The following is an 8,651-nucleotide window of genomic DNA, read 5'->3' as shown; positions in this document are numbered from 1 at the left end:
TAATTTCGAGAAAATTAGTACTCTCATCTGCCGAGAGTCAGGTTAGGAATCCCCTACTCTTTGCAATAAGTGCCATAGACCTCTGAAGTTCGCCTACAAAAAACACATGCATTGAAACGCACACTGCAATGGGCAGGAGAAGTCTATAACGTGTCCATATTTTACACAAAATTTGCGCACAGGGAGTCAAAGCTCTTATAGGCTTATAGGCTATTAACGTTAATGTTGCTGATATGTAAACATGGGCAAACATGGGTTTGATGTTTTTTTGATAATTACAGTGCATGAAAATGCACTGTTCTGTTATCCGAAGTCTTCTTCTTCTTCTTCTTCTTCTTCTTCTTCCCACCAAATTTCTGCGTCTAATTCAGCTTTAACCGTTTAACGGTAAAAAATGTGTTCAAACTTTGTAACGTACTGTAGGTTTTGAAAAGGACACGTGGGGAATGTATTTTTCACTTTTGTAAACTTTATACTTTTTGAGATATTAATAAAAAACAAGCTTATTTTTCCCCATAGACTTTGCATTAGCACTATGACATCACAATGGACTAATTAACTTGATTTGCACCTGTATCAACTTCCAGCTGCTCACTATTAGGACCCATCAAAGGGCCAGTTAAACTGATTGCACCTGTATCAACTGATTTCTGCTTAACTAGGCCAACTCTCTCTGTGTCTCTCCATTCTACAAGGATATAAGGCACATTCCATCCAACTTTCTATCCATTCATCCTCTTCAAACCATTCACTCATCCACCCATTAAACTATCCATCAACATCCATTAAACAATCTGCCTATCAACATCCATTCAACTTTCTGTCTATCAACATCCATTACACTATCTACATTCAACTTTTAAACTATATAGTCTCAGGCTTTAAGCATACAATCTGGCTCTCTTAAGACTACTATTTCCTCTGCCCACAACTGTTTAAAAATAAATGTCCTCACTACAATAATTCACTATTAAATAATTTAATAAATAAAAGTTTGTTTGGCATTTTATGTTAATATACAGTATGTTTATATTTTCATGCACTGGTAATTTCCTCGAAATTACATTTTCTAGTTTATTTCTCAATTCGTGTTTCTCCTGTGGCGCAACAGGTTAATGCCTACATATTGCTTTTTCACGCAGTCGACATGGGTTTAATCCTCCCCCATCACAGTTTTTTTTTTTATTATTATTTATTTTTAGACCAGCAACGCTTCCTCAATTTAGGCTACAGATAGACTAGGTGGCCACAGAGAGCCTGACCAGCAGTCAGTGAAATGTTTGAAAACTTTACCATGATACTTTGAATACCTACTGGCTTGGGCAACTGCAAGACAACACCGTAGGTAGCCATGATCAGCCATATTAACTTGCTACAATCATATATCAGCTGACTTCTTCTAATTGTATAGCCTAAGTCAAGTAAATTTCACTATGACTAATCAGCTAGTTTGTGACGCAAGTACGTAGATGTATGATTATCCTGTAAGAGGTTTCATTTAGTAAGCAGGTTAGATACCCTCGTGGAGTTATTATTAGGCTATTTAGGTAGGTATATTTTGGTGGCATTTTTTGGTGGCACTACAGACAATTTTGACATTTAAATATGTCATGCATATTTGTATTTGTTCGTCTCCAGTTTTCATCAGAAAGTGACAAATCTGCAAGCGGCAACATCTGTCAAAGAAACGTCATCACTCGTGAAACGTAACCAATGCAGCCAGTTAACATGGGTGCCAGTTGCCATGTAACACCGGTTTCCACTACCTCCTGGATTGACTAAAGCCTACGTTTTTATGCACATAATTTAATTTCTTCGAGCACACGTTTTAATTTTTCGTGGGTGCGTTTTAGTAGATCGAGATCTCGAACTATAAGGTGCTCATGTTTACATGTGTCAAGACAATATTGAGTGCACGTTTTACAAATTGTGGCCACATTTAAGTAGATTGTGCACACAATGTTCTATAACCATGTTCACTAAATTGTGCTCTCGTTTGAATAAATCGTGCCCTCGTTTTAGTAAATCGTGCGCTCGTTTTAGTAAATAGTGCACTCGTTTAAATGTGCCCTCGTTTTACTATGCATAAAATGAGAGCTCAATTTAGTAAAATGAGAGCACAATATAGTAAATTGTGCACACGATTTAGTAAACTGAGCGCACAATTTAGTAAAACGAGCGTACGATTTAGTAAAACGAAAAGCACAATATAGTTAAACGAGAGCACAATTTAGTAAAAGAGCGCACAATGTAGTAAAACGAGCGCACATTCTCTCAACATGCAAAACATTTTGCGATGACACCTCTAGGGCTCCGTAGTTTTCAGATTACATTATGTGCTTACATAATTGGGGGCCAAGCAGCGAGGCTGCGAGGCAACCCACAGTGATTCTACGTTTTCTTATTATTATAACGAAACGCTCATTTGCCATTGAACCATACAGTAAAAAGTTGGGAAATTTGGCACATTGATTCGGTACAGTAATATGATTAATTTCACTAAGTTTCATGTCAAGTGCTCTAGCGCCACCATTGTGTCAAATTTTGCATTACATCTATGCTGTTAACGTTTCAACCGTACACATTGAGATATATTTGGAATCCTTGGATATCCACCATATTGGACCTTACGCCATATTGGATTTCATCATCAAAACACTTAAAAGTTTTCACAGGTCACAAAATGTGTCCGATTTTCACGAAACTTGACGCAGATCGTCAGACCATGACTCATAAAGGCATTGCTTTTTGGAGCCATATTCAAAACCTGTTGGCCGTCACGACCAATCAAGTTTGGCGGTAAACCCACCATTTTGGGAATGGTGGTAAAGTTTGCCCTGTCTCTGAAGTTCTAGGTTATTTAATGTGATGTTCATATGTGATAATAAACTTTGCGAATCAATATTGTGTCACTTTAGGCTTCACAAATAATGATCCCTAAACACTATATTTGGACAGGTTGTAGGCCTATTACGCAATAGGCTATCCAACGAAAATGACTATTAATTAAGTAGACATGGTATGTAGGAAACGTGTGAATAGCTGGGATTTTTGCTGCACCAAGTGTGAATTTGCAGCTTGTTAAGCCTAGGCTACATTTGCAGGCAGAAGAAATGAAGCCAATGCAAGTTAAACTTCCGATAGAAGCGCACATCCCTCGAGTATTGTGGTTCGAGCAAGCATAGAGTCTGCAACTGTTGTTGGACATTTGGCTTTTGCCTCGACTGGCAGCCTTTTAAATCAAATGCATAGTCTAATCATGTCAATGTTGCAAGAAAGCAAACGAAATAAGTCATTGACATTTGTTTCGTTTTAAATCACTTGGGGAACATAGGTTACATGATCCAGACGCTGCGTTCTACAGAACTACAGCCTGTGCGTTTTAAAATAGTCTTCATACACAACGCATTAAGTAGGCTAATAATTGGATATAGGTCATTGCTATGCATCTGCCAAAGTGTATGGTCATAGTCAGTTACTTTAAGGTATTGGCATCCCGCATATACGGCAAATAATAGCCGCCAAACAGGAAACAAACAACTTCTTTTCCTCTGAGGGAATGTCCAATCTTCATCAACGACATACCATTGTACCTTACATTGTCTCCGTCTGTAACGTGGAATCTAATATGCTAGTTCTAGCTGGTGCCGGAAACAAACACTCATGAAACGCCATTTTCGTAAAGATGGCTGCGGTCAATTTCATGCTTTTTTGGCTGAAGTAGCTAGCCTAGCATGGGCCATTGAAATGAATGGGGGCGGGACTTAGTCACTCTCTCCAGTTATATACCTCCATGGATGAGACCAACAAGTGAGCAGAAAGGAGGGAAACTTACGAGACAGGAAGTGCAGACCATATAAGGGAAAAGGGGTGGAGACAATCACATGACAGCAAACAGGTAAACAGAGCACATGGGGAACAGGCAAAAGTAAACACAGGACAATACACAAAATGGCCACCAGGGTGGCACAAAGTCATCAGTTCAGGCCAGACCTGACATCTCCAATGTTTTCTCAGTTAGCCTTTTAAAATGATGGGTGAGTGGGGTTATATATAGTGCCAGTCATAATAAAAGTATCATCCACATGGCCATATTGAATTATTTAGCCGGGATATAATTAGCTCTCAATAGACCAGCATTTTTGCAGGCTATACGAGAGACTATACTACAATCTCACGGGATTCAAAGATGATCAAAGAGTCATACTAATGGCAACGTGGCAAATGGACGTGAACATTTCAAAGGAGGCCAACATCAAATAGCCTAAAGCATGTCTCCAGTTATTATGACTCAACATCAAATAGCCTAAAGCATGTCTCCAGTTATTATGACTGAGGTCTTTGAAAGCAAGATGAGTGCATAAGGAAACTGTGGAAATGCACACCCGAAAGTTCATAAAGAAAAAAAAAAACATTAAAAGGAATTTTTCATTGCTTTCCACCCATGGACTTCACATTCTGAATGGCCTGGGTTAGAAAACAAATCAGTATCTTGTTCTATGTTCTGGGTGTGGCATCGGTGTGAGTTAAAAGGGGCCAACGAACACCACTAACCACTCAGTGAGTTGCAAAGTTTTGAAAACGAATGTTAAGGGTTGTTTTAGAACATGTTTGAGTATGGCTGTTGGCAGCCACTCTGAGTAGTCAAAGGTGATTCAAAACGAGTCAAAAAAGTCGAGACAGGACCAATCGTCAAAATTTTAGTGTCCACCACTCTAGTTCATCCAAAACAAACCAGAAAAGGGACTCAAAGTGCTAAATACCAGAATTTTCCTTTAACGTCTACATGTGTGTATGCATGCATGTGTGTGCAAACATTGGTGGTTCACACGTGTGTGAGTGGGTGTACATGTGTGTGTGTGTTTGTGTGTGTGTGTGTATGTGTGTGTGTATGTGTGTGTGTGTGTGCGTGCATGTGTGTATGCGCAAACATTTGTGGTTCACATGCACAAGTGGCAACATGAACTGACAACATGAACTGTGTGTGCGTGTGTGTGTGTGTGTGTGTGTGTGTGAGAGAGAGAGAGAGAGAGAGGGTGTGCTGTACATGTGTGTGTGTGTGTGTGTGTGTGTGTGTGTGTGTTTGTCAGTTTGTGTGTGTGTTTCTGTGTGTGTGCATGCACGCATGTGTGTGTGAACATTGGTGGTTCACACGCACAAATGGCAAATTGCAGTCATGGTGCAGTGTCCCTTGTAAATGGAAGCTTTGCACCCGTGCCATGTGATGCCAGTTTTCACATCCCGGGGGGCACAGAGTGTGCACCTCTTCCTTTGTTTTGAAAACTGCTTATAGAGTCTGTCAGTCAGGGACGTGCACAGGGGGGTTGCTCAGGTTGCCCAGGCAAATGCCCATATGCCCTTCTCAAACTGACGTTGCCCTTCCGAGGGGAAAGAAAAATAGGCCTAGATTAAAAAAATCGCAAAGCCTCACTCACTTCCATTCGAGCACCGAAAGTGAAAGTCAGTAGCCTAGGGGAAGGGCAAACTCTGTTTACGTGGGCACCTGAGCTGAGCCTGCATGAGCGGCAGCGGCCCTAGAAGGAGATCGCCGCGATTGTCGGGTGAGACGACTCAACGTTGTCGGAAAAGGTGAGTTTGTAACAAACGAACGATCATCATCATCAAGTTTATGAAATAAATTAAAATCTTCATAAATCCAGACTGACTTTGTCACTCTTAGCCTAAATAATCAGACAGATAGCTTGCAGACAAGCAGCACGTTATCACATAGCCTAGTAGGCCTACTATTTTTTTGGTAGGCATTAGACAAACTAAGCTACATGTCTGCTGATAGTTAGTTTCTCACATATAGTTTTAGCAAGAAGAATGAATGATGGATGTAATGCATCACATTAATTATTTTATTCAAAATAGTTAAATGCCTAAATCCTATCACTATTTTGAGTAGGCTATTGTTTGAAGGCAAGATGCCCACTGAAAAGAGACGGATTCAGGAGAGGGAGAGACAATTCAGGGAGGCAGCAAAGGGCAGCACATCACTGCAGGGTTGGCTGCGAAAAAGCCAACCAGCAGGTGAGACAGAGACTTTGCACTCAGTAGTTAAGGTGATTAAGTGCTGTATTTCAGTGTTTTACTTCTTTGTGTATATATATTAATAAAGACCCTGTTATTCTCAGTCCTTCATATAGGCCTACATGGATTTCTATGCAACGTCACGAAAACATGCGTGCGCAACTAAGAGGCAGAAACAGGGTCGGACGGTTTAATCAGTGTTGGGCAAGTTACTTCAAAATCGTAATATATTATGTATTACTTATTACTGTCATTTCAAAGTAATTCATTACATTATAATATTACTGTCTCTGAATTGTAAGGCATTACACTACTATTGTATTACTTTTAAGTTACTTTTACCAAAATATCTGGAAATATGGATTTGGAGTTTGTTGAGTTGGTTCATTGCATCACTCCATTTATCATCCACCAGAACACACACAGAACACCTGTCGGCACTACCTGAGTAAGAGGATGGCCCAGTGAGCAGTTGTAGCTACATGCTGGGAGATATTGTGGTGTGTGATATAGCACAGTTAACAGAGGCATTCATTTTGCTTTTTGGCTTGATTTATGCACTACATCTAGAGATATAGAGGTTTATTTCGCGGGTGTGTGCAAAGAACAAACACGTTTTTGTCTATCGCCATAAATGCACCCCACCTGTTTATGCCCAGCACCACAGAAAGGGGGGGGTGCACTTCACTAGGATGAGCATATTGGATAATTCTTTCACACAGACATACGGGCGTTTGTGGGCGTTTTGGGGAGGTAACCAGGTATGCCATGCTGTTGGAGGTGCAAACAAACGCTGCATTGCCATTGAGATAACATAGTAAGGAGCTGGCTCAAGGGTTATAAATGTATTTTGTCGTGTTTAGTTGTATAATGAAAGCACAGTTTTTATATTTTTTTACGTTAATCACTCCTATTGTCCATCCTCCAAAGTAAAATGGCAGTTTTAATGTTAACTGATGGTCAAATCAATCAAAACTCTGATTGTTTGCACCTCCAAGTGGTGTGTGACGTAGGTCTGTGACGCGAATTTGTGTGAAAGAATAGAGGAACCATGCCAGCAAGAAAAAAACTGAATTTATGTAGAACAAAAAAACACGCTGTTCCCACAACACTATGATAACAAACAGAAGTTACCTGAACACAGTTGTTGGTCTCTGCCAAGTAGTCTAGCGTAACACTGAACAATTAGGCGTTTGCACGTATGTCACGTTTTGGACGGTAACCCAGCTGCATGGCCATGTTGGAGGCTCTAGGCGTAAAGAACTGAATGAAGTACAATGGAGTATTATGTATTTTTGATACCTTAAATGGTTATAACCATATATAAAGAACAGAAAAGCTCATCAAAACGCATCCAAGATGCAAAGGCATATAGGGCAGGACTTGAACTACAAGAAAAGGCGCAACATTTCGAGAAATTACAGTACGGTTTATTGGCAGCGCAGATCCAGGAGTTGGGTGAGGGAGACGCAGTACCAATTCCAACCACAAGCGCTCCCTTCCTCTGATAACTTCATTGGCATTATTCTTCTTTCTCCCTAATAACTTTTGGAAGTCGATACCTACTCCAGATGTTTTTCTCAGTCTGACCTATTGGTACAACCTAAAACACAGCAATAATTAACCATTCCTTGACGATGTTAGGGGTTTACTTCAGGGCCTAATGCTTTCTAATGAGGCAAGTATCTCCAATATGGCGACGATTTTAAGTAGCCAATGATTTGTTAGGGGAGGGGTTTTCCTCCTTTAAAATGTAACTTTTCCCGTAGTTCGGGGCTTCGACTTCTTATACTTTGTCATACTTCACTTTAATTTCCTCACTTTCCTATCATCCCATCTATCCCCCTACAACATGTTCCCAACTCTTTTCGGGGATTTTTCGTACTTTTTTCTACTCTTTTTTTCTGTAGACAAACATACACATACATTTATGCATAAAAATTGTCAAATGGACCATACAGTCGACCGTTTTTATCTCTATGTTTTTTTTTACTCGTTTTTTACTTGTTTCGCCTCATCTCATCCTCGTCGAGCCACCTGCAAGCACCGTCCACGGAGAGGTCCGAGCGTGCCTGCGCAAAAGCAGCCATGCAAAGTCCGGGTCCGGGAGAAGCCACCCTCGCAAGATCATACAGCGTGACATGAACTTATTATCTATCCCTTCTTTTCCTCAAACTCTTTTTCCAATGTTGTGTTAGTACTTAGGTCATTTAAGTTAATTTATTGGGCCTCCTATTTTTTATTCTGAAATCAATATTTATCTAATATAAACGTTTCACTATACGATAACCGTATGCTGCACAGCTAAACCAATGCTTGTGCCATAACCTGTCTTCAGATGATCTCTGGAGCCAAACATCCCCGTGCGTAAAGTCATATCTGCCGAGACCTGGGCGTATTATTTTTTACTTAACTCCACGCAGAAGCCTGATCAACTTCCAAGAGGAAATCCGACGAACAACTTGTATTGGTTATATACGCCAAAGAGGGAAGACACTCGGCTTTGCTCGACAGGAGGTCCTTGCCACCCAGACATCCCAACTTGCAAAAAGTCCTTTCAGGGAGGCATCACGAAGCCTTGGCAGCCTTGGCAACTAGCCATCTAGTAGGCTATAGGC

Source organism: Alosa alosa, chromosome 8 (genome assembly GCF_017589495.1).
Source record: "Alosa alosa isolate M-15738 ecotype Scorff River chromosome 8, AALO_Geno_1.1, whole genome shotgun sequence".
NCBI lineage: Eukaryota > Metazoa > Chordata > Actinopteri > Clupeiformes > Clupeidae > Alosa > Alosa alosa.
This window is presented reverse-complemented; position numbering follows the sequence as displayed.